Source organism: Nycticebus coucang, chromosome 20 (assembly GCF_027406575.1).
Source record: "Nycticebus coucang isolate mNycCou1 chromosome 20, mNycCou1.pri, whole genome shotgun sequence".
Lineage (NCBI taxonomy): Eukaryota > Metazoa > Chordata > Mammalia > Primates > Lorisidae > Nycticebus > Nycticebus coucang.
In genome coordinates, this window is record NC_069799.1 from 25,355,736 (window position 1) to 25,382,596 (window position 26,861).

Here is a 26,861-nt window from a genome sequence, read left to right on the forward strand (position 1 = left end):
GAAGACTAACTCATTAAGCAAATATTTACTAGAGTTTTACCCTGAACAAGATTATCTGCTGAGTATTTTGGGATAACAGTAAAAAATCAGTTTTGAACGCTATACTCTAAAATAGTGTGATCTGATATAAAACATATGTTCAAAATAAGCTTTTTACACTGTTGTCATCTTAACTGGACCAATATTTACATTAAAGCAATGATGGAAAATACAAAAGAAAATGAAATTTAATTATCTATCTGTGTTAATTTGAAGATTCCACAATATTTTTTATTTTTATTAGTTCCCTAATTGACCTTCATGACAATATTCCAACTATGAAGACACTGGGTTCTTTCCTGGGACTACCGTATTCTATTTGTAAAATTCTCAAATCCATTTTCCAACTATTAAAGAACTGAATCAATGTAAGTTTCAATATATTTGTTTCCTTCAATTCACAAGGAGAGCTCTAGACTATACACTTCATGACTTAGGTGTACAGTAAGAGTAAAGATGCAATAAAATATTTCTAGTAATAAACACTTTAATCTCATATGGTATAGCACACAGGTTTAATTACAGGAATTGTAATTTATGATATTACTTACGATGAAAAGACTCTGGCATATTCACCTGCTTCTCACTGCCATTCTGATGTTATTTACATACAAAATGATGGTTCCATGCTACAGACTATTAATGAGATCATGGCCAGACCATCATGTTGCCTCATATTACTGCTGGTCTCCCCGCAGCCATCAGTGAGGTATGTGCACACAGCTTCTTGTCCAGGACCAGAAGCTGAGCAAATAAGCACTGTCACTGCAAAGGTATAACTCAATCCTTTGCATCAGGATTATCCTTATCTTTGAACAAACCCAGCTGTTCTGGACCAAGAGAAAATAAAGCTTCTCCGAATTCAGGTGTAAAATGAAGTGTCCGAAGAAGGGAATGGAGATGACAGGATCTACCCTGATTTCTGATACTGCTTAAATTGGTGAATTTTCTAGGAGCAGTTGACTTCAAAATTTTAGTGTTTAATTTTTTCCCTTATCCATACTGATTATTTGGCACACTGGAATAATTCTCTCCAAATAGATCCCCAAATATTGTACAACTAAATAGTACCTGGCTAAAGCCCAGCCCCAGCCCCAGCCTGAACACTCAGTAGATGAACCTGCCCCAACTGGGCACCGCCATGTTGGCGACGGTATGTCTACAAAATGTGATTTTCTTAATTTTTAATTTTTTTCTAATTAGAAAGAAATTTATTTGAGATCTGAGAATTATGTTTGTGAACTTGCCACTGTGCGCTTACAGTGGCAACACTGTTCAAACCACTCGGCAAGGTTCCATAATCTCGGTATATCAGTGTCTCACAGTTGTGTTCTCATTGACTTGTGTTGGTGTCTTGCTGCATTTTGTATATTTTTATTATTGTGTGTTTTGTGTGTTCTTGGGAGAATGTCAGAGTTTGACTCAGAGCAATGAACAAACATTTGGAAATTTCTTCTTTTTTTTTTGTGAGATACTGTCTTACTAAAGAGTGCTATGGCCTCATAGCTCAGAGCAACCTCAATCTCTTCGGGTACTCTAGCAATTCTCTTGCTTCTCTCTCAATTAGCTGGGACTACTGGCCCCCAACTCAATGCCTGGCTATTTTTCAAGACAGGGTCTTGCTGTTCCTCAGGCTGGTCTCGAACCCAGGAACTCGGGCAATCCACCTGGCTCATCCTTCCAGAATCCTGGGATTACAGGCTTGAGGGGACAATCTTTTTTTGTTTGTTTGTTTGTTTTTAGACAGAGGCTCAAGCTGTTGCCTTGGGTACAGTGCCTGGTATCACATCTCATAGCAATCTCAAACTCTTGGGCTCAAGCTATTCTGTTTCCTCAGCTTCCCAAGTAGCTGGGACTATAAATGCCAGCCACAATGCCCTACTATTTTCAGTTGTTATTGTTGTTGCAGTTGTCATTGTTTTTGCTGGCCCAGGCTGGGTTAGAACTTGCCAGCCTTCGTGTATTTGACCGGCACCACCCACTGAGCTGGTGGCACCACCTAAGCAAGAAATATTTTTTTAAAAAGATATTTCACTGACATACTGAATGTCAAGGAAAATACAACAGCAGCCATGATGGACATTCTGAGAAAACTAAAGACTTACAAAATTGCATTGAAGGGTAAATTACCTAGCTTTCCAAGTAGAGTACTTTAAATGTGACCATAGTGATATTCAGGAATGAGGTATGTAACAGGGTCTTGATACAATAAAAATGTCAAGTTATAACAATGTACATGAGGAGAAAATCTTTAGTTTCCTCCAATGATTCATAGAAGAAACTATTAACAGTGTTTATTTTTCTGGATACTTCCTATGAGTTTATAAATACACATTTTGACCTTTAAAGAATAAATTATATCATTTTCCATTGTTCTTTTATTTACTGTTTTCTTATCTATGGTTAACTGACATGTATTTATATCGGTCAGATCAGTTCTGAGGCCTATTTCATAAATTCTCAGGACTAGTGTCTATTGTAGGTCAATTCTTACTGTTAAAATTTGGGTGCCAACACAACTCAAACATATAAAATAAAAATTTTAGTGTACATGTAGGTACCTGTCTTTGAAGATATGTTCTGATTTTAAACTGATTTCTAGTTTATCATCATTAAATTGTTTTCATTTACTGGAATAATAAAATATCTTACAACTACAATGAGAACTGTGGATTTGGGAAGCTCAAGGTTGGAATGAAAAATTAAAGGAAAATCTGACTTGTGATTCACACATGCAGTTAAAATGAATTTTATTGGATAAAATGCAAAATTATCTAAAATTAAAAATAATCAAAACCACTAATGTTTTCTTATGCTGTATAATATGAAATTTAGTACATTTATATGATAAAGTATTGCATGATCTCAGTGTAAAATGCCAATGAAATAGAGCAAAAGTGGCCGGGCAGGTAACTATCACCTGCAGTCCCAGTTTTTTGAGAGACTCTGGTGGGAGGGTTTCTTGAGCACATTAGTTCCAGACCACCCAAAACAAAAGTGAGACCCTTTTTCTATTAAAAATAGAAAAACTAGCCTCAGCACTCATAGCACAGTGGTTGTGGAGTCAGCCACATGCACCATGGCTTGCAGATTCTAGCCCTGAGCAGGACAGCTAAACAACATTTGCCACTACAAAAAGAAAATAACTGGGTATTGTGGTGGACGCCAGTAGTCCCAGGTACTTGGGAGTCTGAGGCAGGAGAATTGCTGAAGCCCAAGAGAGGTGGAGGTGACTGTGAGCAATGATGGCACAGCACTCTACCAAGGATGACATAGTGAGACTCTGTCTCAAAAAAATAGAAAAAATTCACAAGGGTGGTGGTGCACACCTGTAGTCCCACCTCTTAGGAGGTCAAGGAAAGAGGATTGCTCTACATCAACTATTTGATATTGAGCTATGATGCCATGGCACTGTAGCCATGGTGACAGAGTGAGAGTCTATCTAAAAACAAAAATGCAACAAATGTCACACAAAGGTCAATACATATATTAGATTTCACATTGTATAATAAAATAAGATCCATCAAAATAAACAGAATTTGAAAATTAGGCAAATAATATTAACCAGGTTTAGGATTTTTTTTGTTGTTTTTGTTAGTGACCAATATTAAAAGTATAGAGGAGTTTCGGGGCCTATTGCTCATTGGCAAGGGTAGCAGCCACCTACACCAGAGCTGGAGGTTTTGAACCCAGCCCAGGCCTGCCAAAGTACAATGACAACTACAACCCCAAAGTAGCTGGGTATTGTGGTGGGCACTTGTCCCAAATACATGGGAGACTAAGGCAAGGGAATCGCTTAAGTTCAAGACTTTGAGGTTGTTGTGAGCTGTGACACCATACCACTTTACCCAGAGGAAAAAAGTGAGAGTCTGTCTTAAAAAAAGTATAGAGGGAGCAGTCTTTTGATTGATGTTTTAATGTTTTATTGATATCAGAGAGGAGATATGATGAGAGAAGAGGAACGAAGGAAAGGTGGGTATCAGAGAAAAAGAGGAAGGAGAGAATGAAAGAGATGTTACATTGCTGGCTTTAAAGATGGAAGAAGAGGGTCTTAAGCCAGGGGATGTAGGCCTCCTCTAGAAGCTAGAAAATGTAAGGAAAAGAATTTTTCCCTGGAGGTTATAACATACTAAGATGGTGGCCAAGTAACAGCTTTCTTGCAACTGGGCACAGTGAGTTTGGACTCCAAGCATCTCTCTCTGGTGGAATCTGCCCAGAAACATCCCTTTGAGGACACAGGGAGTCAGCGTGAGACCTCTGGACCCCATGAGGAGGACAAGAGCAGCGGAAAACTGGCAAGTGTTTGCATGTGTTCATTCCGTCTAATCCCACTGGCAGCTATAAGTACAACAGCAGTGATATTGAAAACTGGAAACGCCTTACCCGTGAGCTGTTTTATTTATTTTATTTTTTTACTTGGCATTCAGTTAAACTACCTTTGGAGAACTTGGGCAAGAATTCAGAGGACTTTAAGTGTTGTTTAGAGCCCAAGACTGAGTCACTCAGCCGGTCGGAGCTAATAGTGTTCAGCTGTAGGCTGCCTGGAGTCATTGTAGGAGAACTGCCCCAGCAAGCTCCACCCTCAGTGATGCAGAGCAAGGTTCAGGCAGGAGTGAGCAATCTAGTGCTGTCTAGAGCAGTCTAAAGGGGGGGGGGACTGAGACACCTTACAGCCCTAACCCTCAGGGGCATAGAATGATACCAGTTTTGGCATACTGGGTAAGTGGATAGCCACTTCAGGAGTGATCCCAGTGACAAGTGCTTCTCTGGGAAAGCTTCAGCTTAGCCAAGGTTAGCAGTTTAAAGTGACTTGTAAGTGGGCAGAGGAGATATTTAGGCTCCGCACCCTGAGGGGTTTGAGAAATCACAGAGGCCACCAGTCTTCATCTCATACAGCTGTACCAGCACTGTGATTAACAACTCATACCCAAGAAGATCACCTGTTGCCCCAACAATATCCAGTAAGATATATATAACGCCTTCTTTTTGGTTTTGTTTTTTGTTTTTTTGTTTTTAATTTCAACATTTTCCCTATAGATTTTTCTTTTCTTTTTTTCTTTTTATTTATTTATTTTGTAGAGACAGAGTCTCACTTTATGGCCCTCAGTAGAGTGCCATGGCATCACACAGCTCACAGCAACCTCCAACACCTGGGCTTAAGTGATTCTTTTGCGTCAGCCTCCAGAGTAGCTGGGACTACAGGCGCCCACCACAATGCCCAGCTATTTTTTGGTTGCAGTTCAGCTGGGACCAGGTTTGAACCTGCCACCCTCGGTATATGGGGCCGGGGCCTTACCGACTGAGCCACAGGCGCCGCCCTTCTTTTCTTTTTTTATCTTTCTTTCGTCTTTTTTCTACTTTAAATACAATTTCCCATTGTTGTTTTTTTCAACAATTAGAACTTCATTTTTGCTAGTGTTTCTACCACTATTATTTGTTTTTTTCCACAATTTTATCTCATAAAGTTTTTTGTTTGCTTGTTTTGGTTTCATTTATAGCATTTTAGCCTTTCATCTCTACTTGGTAGAGGTTGGGTACTGTGTCTGAACAGGCTACCAAAGAGCTGCTGACCTCAAGGGAACCACCCAACCTGGCACCCCCCGAGGTTGGGGTTTCTTAAGGTAGTCAAACTACCCTACTGTACACCTATATTGCTCCTATCTCCCTCTTTCTGTGGTTGTCTTTTTTTTTTTTGACAGTATTTTCTTTTACCCACCCCCTCTCCTTTTTCTTTTTTCTTTTTTTTCTTTCTTTTTTCCACTCTTGCTCTTCAATCTTTTCACTCTTCTGGTACCAAAAAGACTCATCAAAACCCTACTCCAGAGGCATGGCAACTTAAAGATCAAGAGGAAGTGAAAGAAAAACTAGGGCAAGGAAACAGATAAAGGAAAGCACTCATGTGTAAGAATCAGCAGAAAACTCATGTCATCAGGAAAAACTAGTCCAGAGCAACCCCCCTCACCCCCTGGGGACTCTGAGGTAGCTACTGCAAATGATTTCACCTATAAAGAAATGTTAGAAATAACAGAAAGGGTAGCTGGGCATTGCGGTGGGTGCCTGTAGTCCCAGCTACTTGAGAGGCTGAGGCAAGAGAATCACTTAAGCCCAGGAGTTGGAGGTTGCTGTGAGCTGTGTGAGGCCATGGCACTCTACCAAGGGCTATAAAGTGACAACCTGTCTCTACAAAAATAAAAAAAAAAGAAATAACAGAAAGAGAATTTCGAATACAGACAATGAAAACAATGAAGGGAACTGCTGATAAAGTGGATTATAACCAAAAAGAAATCCAAAAACAGAATCAAATAAGACATAAACAATATGAAAAATATAGAAAGAATATAGCAGAGCTGAAGGACTAAAGCAGTCAATTAGGGAACTTAAAAATGCAATAGAAAGTATCAACAACAGATTAGACCATGCAGAAGAAAGAATTTCGAAGGTAGAGGACAAAGATCTTGAAATAACTCAGATAGTTAAAGATTCAGAAAAGAACAGAGAGAAAGCAGAATGTCCACTAACAGAATTATGGGACTATATGAAGCGTCAAACATACAAGTTATAGGAATCCCAGAAGGGGAAGAAGAATGCCCCAAGGGAATGGAAGCCATACTAGGGAATAAACGAAAATTTCCCAAATATCACCAAAGATTCTGACACACTCCTTTCAGGGGAATATTGGACCCTAAGTCACCTCAACTCTATCCTAAGTTCTCCAAGACACATTGTGATGAACCTGTCCAAAGTCAAGACAAAAGAAAAGATTCTGCAAGCTGCCAAGAGTAAGTGCCAGGTGACCTACAGGGGCAAATCCATCAGGGTGACTTCAGACTTCTCTAGTGAAACTTTCCAAAGAAGAAGACAATGGTCATCATCTACCTTTAATGTACTTAAACAGAAAAATTTCCAGCCCAGAATTCTATATCCTGCTAAGCTAAGTTTTAAAATTGACAGAGAAATCAAATAATTTACTGATATACAAACATTGAAGAAATTTGCCACAACAAGACCAGCTCTACAGGAAATAATTCAACCTGTTCTACATACTGACAATCACAATGGATCAGCACGAAGGTAAGAACTCAGTAATTCAAGGGTAGAACCTAACTTCCACACTGATGCAAAAGATAAAACTAAGGAATGGACTCTCACAAAATAACATGAATAGAACACTACCACACTTATCAATTACCTCAATAAATGTTAATGGCTTAAATTCCCCACTGAAGAGACATTGATTGGCTTACTGGATTAAAAAACACAAACCATCCATTTGCTGTCTGAAGGAAACACACCTAGCTTCAAAAGACAAATTAAAACTCCGAGTTAAGGGATGGAAGAGAATTTTTGAGGCAAATGGAATTCAGAAGAAAAGAGTAGTTGCAATCTTATTTTCAGATACATGTGGATTTAAAGCAACTAAAGTCAAAAAAGCCAAAGATGGTCACTTTATATTGGTCAAGGGAAAAATACAGCAAAAAGTCATTTCAATTCTAAATATTTATGCACCCAATTTAAATGCTCCCAGATTCTTGAAACAGATCTTACTCAGTCTGAGCAATATGATATCTGATAATATCATAACAGGGGACTTAAACTCCTCTTACAGAGCTGGACAGATCATCTAAACAGAAATCAAACAAAAATATAAGAAACTTAAATGAGACCCTAGAACAACCTTGAGATATATATATTGGGATGGAGCGTATATATATGCTCCATCCAATGATAAAGAATGCTCCATTGGAATGCTCCATTCCAATGATAAAGAATATACATTCTTCTCATTGTCCCATGGAACATTCTCCAAAATTGATCATATCCTAGGACATAAAACAAACCTCAACAGAATCAAAAGAATTGAAATTTTACCTTGTATCCTCTCAGACCATAAGGCATTAAAGGTGGAACTCAACTCTAACAAAAACGTTCAACCCCACACAAAGGCACGGAAATTAAACAACCTTCTGTTGAATGACAGTTGGGTGCAGCAAGAAATAAAACAGGAAATCATTAACTTGCTTGACCATAACAACAATGAATACACAAGCTACCAAAACCTGTGGGATACTGCAAAAGCAGTTCTGATAGGAAAATTTATTGCTTTAGATGCCTATATTCAAAAATCAGAAAGAGAGTTTATCAACATACTCATCAGCCACCTTATGGAATTGAAAAAAAGAAGAACAATCTAAGCCTAAACCCAGTAAAAAAAAAGAAATATCCCAAATTAAATCAGAGATCGATGAAATTGTAAAACAAAAGAATCATTCAGAAAAAGTAATAAAACAAGTTGTGTTTTTTTGAAAAAATAGAGAAAATAGATAAGTCTTTGGTCAGACAAACTAGAAATAGAAAAGTAAAATCTTTAGTAACCTCAATCAGAATTGATAAAGGATAAATTACAACTGATGCCACAGAGATACAAAAGATCATCTCTGAATATTACCAGAAACTTTATGTTTAGAAATTTAACAATGTGAAGGAAAATGATCAGTATTTGGAATCACACCCTCTCCCTAGAATTAGCTAGGAAGAAATAGAGCTCCTGAACAGACCAATTTCAAGCACTGAGATTAAATAAACAATAAAAAATCTCCCAAACAAAAAAATGCCCTGTTTCGTATGACTTCACACCAGAATTCTATCAAACCTTCAAGGAAGAGCTTATTTCCATACTGCATGAATTATTCCAAAAATTGAGGAGGAAGGAATCTTCCCCAATACATTCTACATAGGCAAACATCAACCTGATATCAAAACCAGGAAAAGACCCAACTGAAAAGGAGAACAGACCAATTTCACTAATGAATATAGATGCAAAAATTTTCAACAATATCCTAGCCAAAAGATGACAGCTAATCATCAAAAAAGTCATACATAATCAAGTAGGTTTCATCCCAGGGATGCAAGGCTGGTTTAACATATGCAAGTCCATAAACTTGTTATCCACAGTATTAATGGAAGCAAAAACAAAGACCATATGATCCTCTCAATAGATGCAGATAAAGCATTTGATAAAATCCAGCATCCTTTTCTAATTAGAATACTGAAGAGTATAGGGACACATGACACATTTCTGAAAATGATCAAAGCTATCTATGGCAAACCCACAGCTAATATTTTACTGAATGGAGTAAAACTGAAACCTTTTCCACTTACAACTGAAACCAGACAAGAATGTACTCTGTCACCATTACTATTCAACATAGTGCTGGAAGTTCTAGCCAATACAATTAGGCAATACAAGGAAATAAAGGGCATCTCAGTGGGAGGAGAGGAGGTCAAACACTTCCTCTTTGCTCACTATATGATCTTATACTTAGAGAACACCAAAGACACAATTGCAAGACTCCTGGGAGTCATAAAAAAATACAGTAATGTCTCCGGATATAAAATCAATGTCCACAAGTCAGTAGCCTTTGTATACACTAATAACTGTCAAGATGAGATGCTAATTAAGGACACAACTCCCTTCACCATAGCTTCAAAGAAAATGAGATACCTAGGAATATACCTAACAAAGGAGGTGAAGGACCTCTATAATGAAAATTATGAAATCCTCAGAAAGGAAATAGCAGAGGATATTAACAAATGGAAGAACGTACCATGCTCATGGCTGGGAAGAATCAACATTGTTAAAATGTTTATAGTTCCCCAAAAATCTACCTATTCACCACCATCCCTATTAAGATAACAACACTGTACTTTCAGAAATTGGAGAAAAATGATTCTGTGTCTTGTATGGAACCAGAAAATAAAAACCTGTATAGCTAAGGTAGTTCTTAGTAATAAAACAAAGCTGGGGGCATCAAAATACCAGATTTTAGGCTGTACTACAGAGCCATAGTTTTCAAGACAACATGGTACTGGCACAAAAATAGAGACATAGACATTTCAAAATGAATAGAAAAACAGGAAATGAAACTAACATCTTACAATCACCTAATCTTTGATAGACCAAACAAGAACATACCTTGGGGGAAAGACTCCCTATTCAATAAATGGTGCTGGGAGAACTGGATACCCACATGTAAAAGACTGAAGATGGACCCACACTTTTCTCCACTCACAAAAATTGATTCAAGGCGAATAAAGGACTTACATGTAAGGCATGAAACAGTAAAAATCCTCAAAGAAAGCATAGGAAAAACACTGGAAGATATCAGACTAGGGAAAGACTTCATGAAGAACATTGCCCTGACAATTTCAGCAACAACAAAAATAAACAAATGGGACTTAATTAAACTGAAAAGCTTCTGTACAGCTAAGGAGACAATAACCAAAGGGGGGGAGTGGGTAGAGGGAGGGGAATCGGTGGGATCACACCTGTGGTGCATCTTACAGGGGTATTTGCGAACCTTGGTAAATGTAGAATGTAAATGTTTTGGCACAGTAACTGAGATAACGCCGGAAAGGCTATGTTAACCACTGTGATAAAAATGTGTCAAATGGTTTATGAAGTGAGTGTATGATGCCCCATAATCATATCATTGTATACAGTTATGATTTAATATAAAAATAAAAAAAATAACCAAAGTAAATTGACAACCTACACAATGGGAAAGGATATTTGCATATTTTGAATCAGACAAAAGCTTGATAACTAGGATGTATAGAGAACTCAAATTAATCCACATGAGAAAAGCCAACAATCCCATTTATCAATGGGAAGAGACATGAATAGAACCTTGTCTAAAGAAGACAGATGAATGGCTAACAAACATATAAAAAAAATGCCCATCAACCCTAATTATTAGGAAATGTAAATCAAAACCACCCTGAAATCCTTACCATCTAACCACAGAGAGAATGGCCCACATCACAAAAATCTCAAAACTGCAGATGATGGTGTGGATGTGGAGAGAAGGGAACACTTTTACACTGCTGATGGGATTGCAAACTAATACAACCTTTTTGAAAGGAAGTATGGAGAACCCTCAAAGAACTCAGGCTAGACCTCCCATGTGATCCTGCAATCCCATTAGTGGCCCTTTACACAGAAGGAAAAAAATCCTTTTATCATAAGGACACTTGACCTAGATGGTTCATTGCAGCTCAATTTACAGTCACCAAAATGTGGAAACAGCCTAAATGCCCACCAACCCAGGAATGGATTAACAAGCAGTGGTATATGTACACTATGGAATACTATTCAGCCATTAAGAGAGATGGAGACTTCATATTCTTTGTATTAACCTGGATGGAAGTGGAACACATTATTCTTAGTAAAGCATCACAAGAATGGAGAAGCATGAATTCTACGTACTCAATTTTGATATGAGGACAATTAATGGCACTGTGGGGTAGGGAGAGGGGAGAGCAGAGAGAGAAAGAAGGAGGGAGGGATGGGAAAAGAGAGCCAAGAGAGGGAAGGAGCGAGGGGGTGGGGTCTTGGTGAGTGCCACACCTTTGGGGGCCAAGACACTATTGTAAGAGGGTCTTTACATAACAAATGCAATCAGAGTACATAAATCTGGTTTCTTGCCACTGGTATCTGGGGGATGAGAACACACGTCTGATGCTCTTGCACCTTCCAGGATGTATCCCCCAATTGCTTTCCTTAATTCCCTGTCATTGTTGCTGATGGTGTCCCCTTGTGTGGGTTTACTCTGTTCTGTGCTATTTTGCACTACTCAAATGCTACGCAGTAAATATCTTTAAGTATTACTATCTTGTGCAGTGTGTATCAAGTTGATTTTAATTTTTTTTTAGGGCAAGGATCTTGTCTCTTTTTCCTTTGGTATCTTTTATTCTGTCCCAATAAAGGTCAGTATACACTTGGTAATGAAAAATAAAAGTTGGTTGAACAGAAAAAAAAAATGAATGAAAAGAAATCTGTTTTGTTGTACTCTCAATGATCCCCAACAATAAATTAAAAAAATAAAAAATAAATATAGAGGGAACATGTATTATCAATAAGCATTTAATATACCTTTTCTGCGATTTTATGCAAATATAATCTAAAGTAAATGACAATAACAAGATAATTTTTCAAAAGAGAAAGGAATATAAACATTTCTCACTAGAAAGTGCTATCAAAGCTTAGTGGATTACAGTCCTCTATGTACAGAGACTAGAAGAGAGAAGATCTCCATTTTCTGAATCAAAGAAATAGAATAACAATATATATTCAATTTGCTGCTTATAATATACAGAGGCAAATGAATAATGAAATGAAACCCTCATGTTTTTAATTGTAAAAAATGGCATGACTGTCAGAAAACACCCAAAAATATAAACCGTGTTACATGATTATAAAATTTGTCAGTCATCATAGCCCTCAAGGAAACTAACAGTTCAGCTTTCTGATTATATTGTCCAAATTCTTATATTAAGACCTCCACTAGTTCCGTCATTTTTTTTTAGTGTGTGTCAAAAATTGTGAAGCTCATCATCTGGAAAAATATAAGAAGAAGAAGACTTTGTCCTCGCACAGAGCTGCATCCTCTGCTGAATAGGGTCAGGAATCCTGCAACTCAAGTCTCATCTGATTCACTGACAGGCTGCGATCTCCTGTCCAGGGATGGGGCTTGCCCATGTCTTTCCCAGCAGGAGCTGTTTCTCCACCCAGGGCTGGATCCCTAGGGTCAGGCAGTGTAGGGGAACAGCCCTCAGGAGAAAAGAGAAATTCCACCTGGGTGGCCATGGCATAGGTCTGCACTGCAGAGATCACAACCTCCTGCACCAGGTGAGGTAAGAGAGCTGCTCTCAGATTAGGAGAAAATGTATCTCCTGTGTCCTCACCCAGGCTATGTCTTGATAAATGGCCTCAGACATAGCACTGGGGGAGGTCACCATTCCTTTGGCAACACAGTAGGTGATATTTTGGGAACTTCAATCTAGGTGATTTGGAACTGTAATCAGGGCCGCTTGCTGTACCCAGTGTAGGACCTTAGGGGATCCCTATCACAGACATCACAGTCCTTCTCCATTTCACTTCTGTACAATATCAAAGACCATTGATTTTTTTTTTTTTTTTTTTTTTGCAGTTTTAGTACGAGGCCTGGATTGAATTTGCCACCGCTGACATATAAGGCCGCCGCCCTACTCCTTGAGCCGCAGGTACCCCCTGAGACCATTGATTTCTTTTTCTTTTACTTTTTCTTTTTTCCTTTTTTTTTTTGAAGATTTTGGCCAGGGCTGGTATATGGGTTTGAACCCGCCACCTCTGGTATATGGGGTCGGCGCCCCACTCCTTTGAGCCACTTGTCTCTCCTACTCCTCCCTGATTCCATCATACTCCCCAACGCTGACCCCCCAATGTTCTCTGAATGCAGAATGCTAAAATCTTCTCACCACTGAGACACCCACTTTCTGTCAAAGCATTGTATAAGTTACCTGTATGTCTTTTTCTTGTGCCAAAAAAGCAAAATTCTACCTGCTGCTTTATCTTGTAAGCTGCTCATGGAAATGATTTTTCTTTTTCCAGGAATTCCCCCATCTGAGCTAAAATCAGATTCTGTGAATAAAATGAGTGAGTGAGCACCTCTAAGTGAACACCTTAGAAGCCCTAGTCTATGCTGGATAATCAGGAGCTGAAGATGTCACCTAAAATTGATTCTTCCTTTTCCAGAGTCCTGTCAAGAAGCTCCCAGTTCTCTGGCCAGGGAATACTGGGTTAATCCTTCCCCTGTCACCTCTCACATGGAAGAATCAAATCTTATCTGGTCTAGCAGAGCTGTTTTTGTCTTTGAGCTTTGATATTTGGAATTCTCTTTATCATGTGCAGTGAGCTCTAATTCTGGTGCGAAAGTAAGATTAGAATGCTCAGCAACTGGGCAGCACCTGTGGCTCAGTGAGTAGGGCACTGGCCCCATATACTGAGGGTGGTTGGTTCGAACCCAGCCCTGGCCAAACTGATAAACAACAAAAATAGCCGGGCATTATGGCAGGTGCCTGTAGTCTCAGCTACTGAGGAGGCTGAGGCAACAGAATTGCCTAAGCCCAAGAGCCAGAAGTTGCTGTGAGCTGTGATGTCACATCACTCTACCGAGGGTGACAAAGTGAGACTATATCTTAAAAAATTAAAAAAGGAAAAGAATGCTCTGCGCCCATAGCACAGTGGTTGCAGCGCCAGCCACATACACAGAGGGTGATGGGTTTGAACCCGGCCCTGGCCAGCTAAACAACAATGACAACTGCAAAGGAAAAAAAAAAAAAAAAGCCAAGTGTTGTGGCAGCACCTGTAGTCCAAGCTACTTGGAAGGCTGAGGCAAGAGAATCTCTTAACTCCAGGAGTTCAAGGTTGTTGTGAGCTGTAATGCCACGGCACTCTACCAAGGTTGGGAGACTTTATGAGACTCTGTCTCAAAAGAAAAAAAAAAAAAAAACCATTAGAAGACTCCTTTGTCATGAAGCCCAGAGCTCATAGTCTATCTCTGGGAGATGTTTGTGGGTTAATTTCTCAACTGAATCAGTTCAGTTGTATCAAAGTAAATAGGAAAAATTCTCATCCAGGGGATCACTCCTGCATTCATCAAAGCTCCTTGACAGATATAAGCCATTTCTTATTTCCAATCTAAGAATGAAAGACTACCAAAGACACACAGACTCAGGATCTCTGACTCTCACCCTCCTTTTAACCTCCATATGAAGAGTCCAAGGTCTCATTTTCCTTTAGATATTGTTCTTACTGGAAAAATAATAGTGTCTTTCTGATTCCTTCATATGATAGATTGTGTTTATCTGGGCCTTTTTCTGTAAAAAAAGTCTATTTTTTGTTTGTTTGTTTGTTTGTTGTAGAGACAGAGTGTCACTTCATCGCCCTCAGTAGAGTGCCATGGCATCACACTGCTCACAAAAACCTTCAACTCCTGGGCTTAGGCGATTCTCTTGCTTCAGCCTTCCAAGTAGCTGGGATCACAGGTGCTTGCCACAATAGCCGGCTATTTTTTTGTTGAAGTTCAGCTGGGGCCAGGTTTGAACCCACCACCCTCGGTATATGACCCTGGCGCCCTACCCACTGAGGTCTGTTGTAAAGGATGTAGGTCAGTGGGGAATTGCATACAGAGGCAGATGATATCTGGGTCTTCACCTCTGAGTTTCATTTTTTTGGAGGGGAACAGTGCTTGGTTTGAACCTGCCACCTCCCGTATATGGGGCAGGCATTCTACTCCTTTGAGCCACAGGTGCTGCCCCCAATTTCATGTTGAAACTGAAAAGAAAAGTCCCCTCCCTTACACGTCCAGATTCAGCGTGTGTGTGGCCCTGCTGGAGTGGTCTTTTATAAGTAGATATACTGAACACATTTTTCCTTTCTACTACTCTTCATGACTTCAGTAAGAAAGGCTAAGGTGGTGATTGCCCTGGGGACCTACAAACTGAGTGCTCTTACAGTGTTATGAAGCAGTGCATAAAAGACATGCGACACAAGGGAAAAAATGCAATGGTTTCCTTCCCATGAGATTCCTGACTCAATTCTCTCATAGAAGTATTTAAAACGTTGCCCAGATTTCAAGATGCAGAATGAAGCAGGTGATTGACACGTGTATGTATGTTGCGTGTGAGGACAATATTTAGTGTTAAAATTGTCTATATTGATGTTATAATTTTCAAATGCTTAGAAAAGACCAATATTGTGTTATGTTCAGTAGTTCCGCAGAGACCACACAACCAGACAAGCTGAATTTGCAAAGGAATCCTTTATTGAAGAGCCAGCCAGTGACTGCCTCACTGTTTCAATGAGGGGTTTCGGAGAGCAGCCCTGAGTGCTTAAGTGGTCAGAGTTTTAAGGCTTGGTTTGCATCCTGGTTGGTGCGCAGACTGCCCAGGTGCATTCAGGTAGGGTAGCAAGCAAACACTGTACAGAAGTAGAATTTTGCCGTTAGTTAGCTATACATTTTAGTTTTAGTACTTTCCCCACCAGGTATTATTTAAAGGTGAATCTGGGGACAGTTGGTACCTCCTGGTCCTTTCCCAGGGAGTTAGCCAAACAAGAAATAGGGAGTGAACTAGAGGCAAGAAATCAATTAGTACTTTCTCATCTATCTTGGGAGTGAACTAGACTTACTTCATTTTTGAAAGCTTGTAGTCCAGAAATTTGCCAGGAGTTAACTGGTATTTTTTCTACCTCAGCTTAGATCCACTAGGCTTAATACTCCCCACTGTTTTTTTGCTTTTTTTTTTTGAGACTGGGTCAAACTACTGACTTAGTGGCAGGTATAGTTCATATTGGTTTTTAATTATCATCGGTTTGACAGTGCTTATTTGCTTTTTAACATATATAGTAGTTTGATTTAAGATACAGGGTCCTACCGCCAGAAGGAGGATAAGAAGGATGAGTGGCCCCACTGCAGTTGTGAGTAGGGCTGTGAGTCACGGGGACCAGGAGAATAGAGATTGATATCAGTTTTTATTCTCTTCCTGGTGGTAATACTTGTTTTTTAAATTTTTAGGAACCGAAGATAGAGTTTTTCTAATGACTTCAGACTGGTTTGTATAAAAACAGCATTTTTCTCCAAAGGTTACACATAGTCCCCCGTCTTTCATGAAGGGGAGGTTTAGTAGTAAAGCCTGGTATTGGGTTAGATGAGCATTTGACAGTCACTTGTCTGGGGTTTCCCTCTATGGGGAGTTGTTATTAATCAGTTCTAGTCCAATGTTAACTTATCTGCCTCCTTTATTAGGGAGTCAGTGGCTGCTATGGCCTTGAAGTATGACAGCTACCCCGTGACTACCAGGTCTACCTGTTTTGAGAAGTAGGCCACTGGCCTTTTCCAGGGGTCTAGGTTCTGGATCAAAACGCCTTTGGGAATCTTTTGTTTCTCTGCTAAAAAGAGGTGGAAAGGCTTGGTCATGTCAGGGAGAGATAGTGCAGGAGTAGACACTTGAATGTGTTTTTAAGTTTCAGATGCTTTTGCTCCATTTCAGTTCATTTCAAGGGGGTTTCCCCTAGCCGTGGCTGCATAAAGGGGTTTTGTTATCTCGCTGAAAGCTAGAATCTATAGTCTGTAATACCCAACGGCTTCCAAAAATTCACGTACCTGTTTTTTGGTTGTGGGGGTCAGGATCTGGAGGACACCGGCTACTTGCTGTATTGAGAGGGCTCGACTTCCTTCTTTAAGTACATAACCCAGCTACGTGATTTGACTGGGACACAACTGAGTCTTCTTGGTGAATACTCGATGCCCCAGTTCTTCTAAGGTGCTCAAGAGATTTTCCGTGGTCTCCCTACACTTAGCAGTAGAGGTGGCTGCTATGAGTAGGTCATCTACATACTGTAAAAGGTTTATAGCTGGGTGCTGCAGTCTGAACTGTTGGAGGTCCTGGATTTACACCTCATCAAACTTGATTGGGGAATTTTTAAACTTCTGGGGCAGGTGCATTCACATTAACTGTCCAGAAATCCCACTTTTATGGTTTATGCATTCAAAGGTAAAAATTGCCTGACTTACAGGAGGTAAGGGAATATTGAAGAAAGTATTTTTTAAGTCCAGTGCTGTATATATGCAGTGGTCAGGGGAATATGGCTTAGGAGGGTATATGAGTTGGGGACTGTGGGATGAATGGTTTCTACTCGTTTGTTAACCTCCTCCAGGTTTTGAACTGGGCAGTAGTCTTGGGTGCCTGGTTTCTGGACGGGAAAGATTGGTGTATTCCAGGCTGGATGGTAAGGTATTAAGATGCCTGTTTTTTTAAGTTGTTGAATGCCTGTTTTTTAAGTAGTTGTATAGTTATGCCCCTCTTGGTCTCTGGCTCATGGCTATTGTTTTACCCTTATGGGGAGGGCATCTGCTCTTAACTGGACCACCACCGCGGGGTGGTGGGAGGCTACTCTAGGTGGGTTGGTTTCAGCCTATACCCCTGGGATCCGGATTTGTAAATCCTGCAGAGAATTTTGGGGGCCCACGGGAAGGTCTAGAGGCTGGAGGAGAGGGGGCATGTTATCAGGATTTGGGCTGGCTCTTCCTATAAAGACAGTCATCTAGGCGTACTTTCAAAAGAGATGGTAGCTTTCAATTTTTTAAAAAAATTATGTCCAGAAGGGAGTAGGTGTAGTCAGGGATTACCAGGAAGGAGTGAGTGACCATCCATTTCCTAGGTCTATTGTGTGAGCAGTGGTCCACGGGTATATGGCAGTTTGACCTTTAGCCCCCTGCACTTAAGTCCTGATGCTAACAGGCCCAAGTGCTTTAGTCAGAACTGACTGAGCTGTCCCCCATACCAACCAGGAAGTTCACAGGAGTGTTCCCAATTTTAGGAGTTACCTTAGGCTCCTGGGGGCACATAGGTAAGGAGCCATGGCTTCTTCATTCTTTAGCTAGAGCAGGACAGGTTTTGTCCTTTGCCCCCTAATCTTGGCCCATTCATTTTTTCCAATGTTCTTGCTCCTTACAGTAGGCACATTGATTTTTTTCTAAAGGTGGTTTATGGCCAATCTTTCTCCTGTTCCAGGGCTCCCAGGAATGGAGATCTGCTTCTAAGGCAGCAACAGTCACTCTTCCTAATTTTCTGCCCACTTTTTTCCTCTGGAGCTTCCCGGTTATTGTAAACTCTCTTTGCTATGCTTATGAGTTCCTCCGTATTCTTTGCCTCAAAACCTTCTAATTTTTGCAGCTTTTTCCTAATATCTGGGGTCAACTGCATGACAGAAGCCAGGCTTACTGCTTGTCTATTTGTGGGTGGGTTGAGATCTATCAGAGTGTAAGTCAGATATGCCTTGAGCAGCTGCTCTGAAAAGGCTGCAGGGGACTCTGAGGACCTTAGTTAGGTTTGTAGATTCTCAGGCTGCTCTTTTCAGGTCAGTTAAAAGAGCCTGGAGATAGGCAGCAAGGAACTGCTTACCTTGGTCAGTATTTGGATCCAGACCAGGGATCCAGACCAGAGGGATCCATACCAGCGACCCAGACCAGAGGGATCCAGACCAGGGACTCAGACCCATAGGGGCCTCCAGAACTATCAGGATCCCCAGCCCAGGGAATTATGTCACATCCAACTTCCTCTTAGAGCCACTCCATGTCTGTGGACCCTGAACGGAAACAGAAACCATGAAATGGCTCACCTCTGGAGGTGACCAGATGGACTCACCTTTCTTATTTAGGGTGGTCATGGGTCATTCTTCTGAGGGCTCTGGGTTCTCTGGAGGCCCTGGAACATCTCAGGTGGCATCTCCCATCAGAGGAGCCATGGCATCTCCCTCACTTGGGGGCCATCTGAGGACCAGCGAGGCTGGGGTCTAGAGGATCTCACTGGGGCCTCCAAATTTTATGCCCAGTAGTTCCCCAGAAACCACACAGCCAGACAAGCTGAATTTGCAAAGGAGTCCTTTATTGAAGAGCCAACCAGAGTTGGCTGTCTCAGTGTCCCAATGAGGGGTTTCTAAGAGCAGCCCCAAGTGCTTAAGGGGTCAGGATTTTAAGGCTTGGTCTGCATCCTGGTTGGTGCACAGACTGTCCATGTGCATCTGGGTAGGGTAGCAAGCAAAAATTGTACAGAAGTAGAATTTTGCCACATATACCAGAGCTCGTAGGTTTGAATCCAGCCCAGGTCTGCCAAACAACAAGGACAACTACAACCAAAAAATTGCCACGCGTTGTGGTGGGCACCTGTAGTCTCCATTACTTGGGAGGCTGAGGTAAGAAACTTGCTTAAGCCCAAGAGTTTGAGGTTGCTGTGAGCTATGATGCCATGGCACTCTATCCAGGGTGAAAGCTTGAGACTCTGTCTAAAAAAACAAAAATGAAATAAAATATAAACACTGTCTGTCTCCTTGTTTTCCATACCTCAAGTGAAACAGCAAGTCAAGAGAAGTCTAGGTATTTAGCATAGATTGTTCTATATTAAATAGAACTTTGGAAGAGCTGCAGAGAAAAAGCCTACTGGAGAAGATTCCCAGGATACCTCAATTGTGGCATCAGAAAACAGAAGAAAAATGGCCTCTAGGGGTGTCTCTTCTTTCCTTGGTTCTTTACTCATTTAATCTTTATGTGTTCCCTGGTTTGTTTTATTTCTGAGGACTTAGGTGGGATTATCTTAAAAACACAAGATGACCATATGATTTCTCACATATACATACAAGTAATTTTTACTCCTCCTCTTCATCCTTTTCCTTCTGTCTCTTTCTTTTCACATTTTCCTGCTCCTCCTCCTCCCCTCCTCCCTTTTCCCTTCCCTTCTGTCTTCTTCACCTCCTTAACCTTCTTCACTGTTATTTACATATCTATCAAAAGCATGCCAGTGTGGGCATTTTGGTTCAAGCATTCTTATCACATGCCTTTTAAAAGATAGATTCCTATATACAAAATCATGCAACTTTCAAGTCTTGCTGCATATTTCTTTCTTTCTTTCTTTCTTTCTTTCTTTCTTTCTTTCTTTCTTTCTTTCTTTCTTTCTTTCTTTCTTTCTTTCTTTCTTTCTTTCTTTCTCTTTTCCTGAGGCAGAGTCTCACTTTATCTCCTTCCATAGAGTGCCATGGAATCACAGCTAACAGCAACCTCCAACACCTGGGCTTAGGAGATTATCTCACCCTAGCCTCCTGAGTAGCTGGGACTATAGGTGCCCACCACAATGTCTGACCATTTTTTGTTGTGGTTTGGCTGGGGCCCAGTTTGTACCTGCCACCCTCAGTATATGCAGCCAGAGCCCTGTCCACTGAGCCACAGGTGCTGCCCCTTATTTCTTAATTGTTCTTCAAGAGTTCATTGGCCAGCTTGACACCCATAGCACGATGGTTATAGCGCCAGCCACATACACAAGGGCCGGCTAAACAATAATGACAACTGCAACAAAAAATAGCCAGTCATTGTGGCAGGCACCTGTAGTTCCAACTACTTGAGAGCTGAGGCAAGAGAATCGCTTAAGCCCGATCATTTGACTTTGTGAGATGTGACACCATGGCACTCTATCAAGGGTAACATAGCAAGACTCTGTCTCAATAAAAAAAAAAAGTTCGTTGGCCAGTTATACTCCATTTTCAACATATATTGGTATGTAATATATGATTCTGTATATAACCTACATAATTTTCAATATATAAAATATATATATCCTGTGTTTGTGAGTATATGTAGATATTGTAGCTCCTGGGTAGATGGGCCCATTTTATCATTATACGACTTCAATCTTTTTGTCCTGGCTATTTTGACCTAATCTGCATTTTGTGTAATATTATAGCTAGTGTACTCAGTTTTAGTTACTTTTTGCATAGCCTATTTAAGCCCTTACAGCTATATGGAGTCTTCTGTAGACCTAATGTTGTTGAAAAAAACTCATTCTAATTCTACTCAGCCATATTATTTTTTTAGTTTGGGGAATTTAACTCATTTATATTTAATGTAACTAAGTTACTATTATCTTATTTCTTCTAGGAATGTTATCTCTCATTTCTTTTCTTTCTGCCTTCATGTCAGTTTTATGGATTGTGAAACCCTCCAGCCTCTTTTATGTGCATAGTGATGTGCTTTGACTACTTAGTTTCTTTCACATAAATTGTTTCGATATTTTCTTTCTGAACACCTAAATACACCATTATTTACAAAATATTCATTACATAATTTTATAAAATATTTCTCTATGTATTGATATCAAAATATTAACAATACAAAATTTGTGTTTCCTATGTATGTGTAATTTCAGGACACTTCTTTACTTTTTTTTTGAGACAGACTCTCACTATGTTGCCCTTGGTAAAGTGCTGTGGCATCACAGCTCACAGCAACCTCAAACTCTTGGGCTTAAGCTATTCTCTTGCCTCAGCCTTCCAAGTAGCTGGGACTATAGGAGCCTGCTACAACACCTGGCTATTTATTTATTTATTTATTTTTGGTTGCAGTTGTCATTGTTCGTTAGCAGCCCTGGCCAGGCTCAAACGCTCCAGCCTCTTGCATGTGCATTTGTGAATATATATTATTTTGTTTTAAAAATTTGTGTGATGAGGATGTTGTTTGAAAAGCCATGTAAGTCTAGGTAACTCTATTTTTTGTATTGTTGTTTTCCTGAAAAAAAAAATCCACATAAAATGACAATTTTTAATATTTAATTATACAAATTAGTTCTGTTAAGTATATTGACATTTTTATGCAATATAGATCTCTAGAATGTTTTCATCTTGCAAAACTGAATTTCAATATACATGAAGTTACTCTCAAATTTCCTTTATGAACACTACTCTATTTTTCTTTTGTTTCTACAAATGTAACTATTTTAGATTATATAATGGGATTCAAAGGACCAGTCTTTTGGAGAAATTGCATTTTTTTAATTTAGCATAATGTTAAGATTTGTCTTTATTAGAAATTTTGGAAGATTTCTTGATTTTTTTTTCTAGATAGAATCTCACTATGTTGCCCTCTGTAGAGTTTCAAGGTGTCAAGGCTCACATCAACATCCAACTCTTGGGCTTAAAGAATTCTCTTGCCTCAGCCTCCCAAGTTTCTGGGACTACAGGCACCCACTACAACGCCTAGCTATTTTTTGTTGCATTTGTTATTGTTTGTTTGTCCTGGCCAGGTTTGAACCCACCAGCCTTGCTGTATATGGCTGGTGCTGTAAACACTGTGCTACGGTCACCAAGCCTAAAAAAGCTTTTCTTATCAGATTGTACATGACGAAAGAAAATAAAGGTGAGTTAGAAGTTCCAATATTTAGAAGATGTAATTCAAGTTAAATAGAGTTATTATAATAATGATACCTTAATCCAATAGGATCAGTGGTTCTAAGAAGGGAGCTCGGTGTGATGTGGTGGCTCTCGCCTGTAATCTGAGTCCTCCAGGAGGCCAAAGTAGGAGGATTGCTTGAAGATGGCAATTCTAGGCCAGTGTAAAGAAGAGTGAATACCTTCACATGAAAGCTATAACCAAGTTACAACCTAAGAACAGGGGGAAGGGGGAAAGCGTGGGGAAGGAGGGGGGAGGTGGGTAGAGGGAGGGGGAGTGAAAGGATCACATATGTGGTGCATCTTACAAAGGTACATGTGAACCTTTGCAAATGTGGAATGTAAATATCTTGACAAAGTAACTAGGAAAATGCCAGGAGGGCTATGTCAACTAATGAGATGAAAATGTGTCAAATATTCTATGAAACAAGTGCATGGTGCCCCATGATCATATTGATGTACACAGCTATGATTTAATTAAAAAAAAAATAAAAAAAAAGAAGAGTGAGACTCTGTCTTTACTAAAAACACAACAAGTAGCGGGGCATGGTAACAAGTGCCTGTAGTCCCAGGTGTTTGGGAACCTGAGGCAAGATTATTGCTTCACCTTGTGAATCTGAGGTCACTGTAAGCTACAATGACACCATGGCAATTTATACAGGGTGACAGACTGAGACTGTGTCAAAAAAAAAAAAAAAAGAAAAAGAAGAGGAAGCAAACACATACAAAGAAAAATCAGAAGAATAAGATACACGTACATGTGTATGTGAAGGCAAAGGCCATAAGAAAATGGTCAAACATGGTGGCTCATGCCTGTAATCTTAACACTCTGGGAGTCTAAGGCAAACGATAACTTGAACTCACATGTTTGAGACGAGCCTGAGCAAGAGACTTACTAAAAGCTTAGAAAATAATCAGCCAGGCATTGTGGTGGGCACCAGCAATCCCAGATACATGAGACTGGAGGATCGCTTGAATCCAGAATTACGAGGTTGCTGTGAGCCAGGCTGATACCAAGGGAATTTAGTCAGGGCATCAAAATGAGACTCTGTCTCAAAAAAGAAAAAAAAACAAGACTTTGTGTAGTGATGGATTATGATAATATTTTCACACATATCTATATCACAAATTGCTTCTAACTTATCAATTTATGTATTTCCAATGTGTACAATTGTTTGTAAATTATATCACAATAAAAAAGGTAGGAAAACATGTGGATGTATTCGCTGTATGTACAATCTCCATTATTAATAAAAAGCTAGGGGTGCCCGTTGCTCAGTGGTTACGGTCCTAGCCACAGGGTACAGTGCTGGTGGGTTCAAACCTGGCCCAGGCTTGCTAAAAAATAAAAAAATAGCTGGGCATTGTGGCAGGTGCCTGTAGTATCAACTACTAGGAAGGCTGAAGCAAGAGAATCACTTTAGCCCAACAGTTTGAGGTTACTGTAAGCTGTGACACCACAGCACTGTACGAGGGTGACAAAGCAAGACTCTGTCTCAATAAAACAATTTACAAAACTAAAATTATTATTCCAAAACATGAAATATTCTGCATTAATTCTAACATCTAAGGAAAAGAGTCATCAAATAACATAAAATTAAGACCTTTAACACGTCCTTCTATGGCTGTCACAAAGATTTATGCTATCAGCCATGTCCAATAGCTTTGAAGTAGTCTTGAGACCTAGACTTCTATGTATTTTTTGTTAGGCTTAATATCAACTTCAGCACAGTTACATTCCCAAACAATTACATTAGCGTTACAGAAGAGCTATGGTCTAAATAAGATAGCAAGAGAAGCAGGCTATCACACAATCCCTAAGGAGCCGCTGCTATTTCCTTGCATATGGTATATTTATATATTTAATGAATAGTTTGGAATGCATAAAGGAAGAATTTCAGCCTAGGTGGCACCCGTAGCTTAGTGAGTAGGTTGCTGGCCACATACACTGAAGCTGGCAGGTTAAAACCTGGTGCAGGCCAGCTAAACAACTGCAACAACAAAAAAAAACCCAGGCATTGTGGTGGGTGCCTGTAGCCCAGGAGTTTGAGGTTGCTATGAGCTGTGATGCCAACATCACTCTACTAAGAGTGACGTAGTGAGACTCTTTTCTAAAAAAAAAGAAAATTCTTATTCCTAGTATCACTGGGGTTCCAGTTACGATTCAGTGTTTAATTATTTGGGTGAAACAAATCACTTGAGCCCAACAGTTTGAGTGTCTTATCTTTCCAGCTTCCTCTTCCTCCTACAATGAGGATGTAGAATCTGCAATGCAGCAGACGGTTCAAGTGGGTAGAAAAATTTCCTTTTTCCTCCTTGAGTTACACAGATCTGCTCCTACCAGCACCCCCACCCCCACCCCCACTCTGACAAGGTGCTGAACTCAACCAGCTGCCTCATGCCAACAGCAGCCCCCTGGTACAACTCAAGAGGTGCTGAGTCCTGAAGGGGCCTGGCAGGCATTTGGCAGTGACAGAATCTGGCTTTGCCAGTTATTGGCCCCATATACCACTTCTCCCCAGTGTGGAAAGATAAAAATCCTAGCCTGAACCCCAGTGGCTCAGAGCTCTCACTACTTCATGTTACAGGGCTGAAGAATGTGAAGGCGGTGGGGGTGAGAGATGTTCCCTAAGCTGAGTCACTTCCTTGGGGACTGAGATCAATTAGGCCACTGCCAGGGTGCTGAGGAAAGACACATGTCCCCACAGCCACCTCACCTCTTGGTTTATCAGGAAAAAAGCAGCAAATTCAGCCTCCTCTGAAGCTGGCCATGCCAGGGGATTTGAATTCTGGGGTGGCAAGAATCTGGGGTGAGTGAACAAAGCCCTCTGGTTTTGAACACACCTGAAGTTTCTTGCAGCTCTCTGAGGTATAGCAACTGTTACCAGATGCATGGTTCAGAGAACCTAATGAAAGAGGGAAGGCACCAAGAAGGGCCCCTGAAGCCAAGAACAAAAGTCATGAAGCTTCCTGCCTCAATGCCTGTTTCCCCACTTGGAGATTTCAGTTTCTTGAGAAAGTGTGTGCGGACTGACAGGAACCCCAAGAACAGGCAAGCTGAGTACTTACCGGGAGTATAAATCTGATCATTGAAACAAGGCTGCCATTGCAGGGCCTGTTAGACAGATGAGGAAACTTAGGTACCAGACAGACACCCAAACATGGGTGGGCCACTGGAACCCCGCAGATCCAGGCAGATCTTCCAATTCCCAAGAGAGGCGGCCCCATTCCCTGCTTGCTCCCTTCTAAACCTCTCCCTCCTCCCACCCCCTGCTCACTAGGCCAGGGCTTCTTTGTTCCCTGCTGTCTGGCTGAAAACTGAGGTACCTGTGGTCCCTGTTCCAGGCAGGGAGCTGACTGTCCCCAGGGGAGGACTTCTGGCAGTTGCCCTCTAGGCCAACTCTCTGCATGTAAACCAGAAGCGCTTACCCTGTTTAGCAGGCAGCCGTGGGGACGGTAGCGCCCACCCACAATGTGCATCTGGTAGCCCCTCTTAGACCCTTAACGTCCCACAGGGCCTTGACCTCCAGTGGCCCCTTATCCCTGGGATATCCTTGACCTGGCTTTGCCATGGTAGCCCCACGGACAGATTCTTAAGACCACCAGGTCATGAAAGCAGGGGGAGTGAGAGAGGGGCCTCCCGGGGGTGTCATCTCATCTGTATTGGGATGCAGGGGCCTGCTTCACCTGAGGCACACACACCATCTAAAGTCCATCCTCTAGCTTTGACGGAGGCTGGCCAGGAACCGCAGCAAGGGGCAATGGTCGCTGATGCTGCTCCTAGGCTGGTTCCCCAGCTGTGGCTTCGTCTTTCGGTGGTAGCCCTGAGGCTCCAAGTGCTCCCCAAATTACCTGCACACGCTATGCTCAGATCTTCAGATAGCAGAAGCGACAGTAATGCGTGTAGAGGTCCAGTGGTGACACTCACACCCAGCGATCCCTCCCCACCAGGCCCCAGTGGCCCCTTATCCGTGGGATATCCTTGACCTGGCTTTGCCATGGTAGCCCCTCTGCCTGCACTGCCGAGGCCCCTCTCTAATCCTCAAGGGAGGAACACTCTACTCCGTGCCCCGCTGCTCTGAGGCGGTGCAGTCCACAACAACCACTGTCTGGGGCAGGCGCTCATGAGGGGCCTCGAATGCTGAGGTGCCAGCAGGCTGAACCCCGCACCCTTCCCCCGCTGGCCCAGGCACCTTTAGAAGGAGAGCGGGCTGCGGGGTCTGCAGGAGCA

General features: G+C 41.0%; 1 protein-coding gene and 1 pseudogene across 1 annotated transcript in view; one reads left to right on the forward strand and one right to left on the reverse strand.

The window, feature by feature from the left end:
- Nucleotides 1–13,506, forward strand: part of LOC128573103 (zinc finger protein 729-like) — a 30,898-nt gene extending 17,392 nt beyond the window's left edge. Inside the window, exon 5 of the transcript XR_008376310.1 lies at nt 13,469–13,506. The gene's annotated coding sequence lies outside the window, so the exon portion shown is untranslated. The remainder of the gene's footprint in view (nt 1–13,468) is intronic.
- Nucleotides 583–26,630, reverse strand: LOC128572514 (ubiquitin carboxyl-terminal hydrolase 40-like; annotated as a pseudogene).
- Between the last annotated feature and the right edge of the window lie 231 nt (nt 26,631–26,861).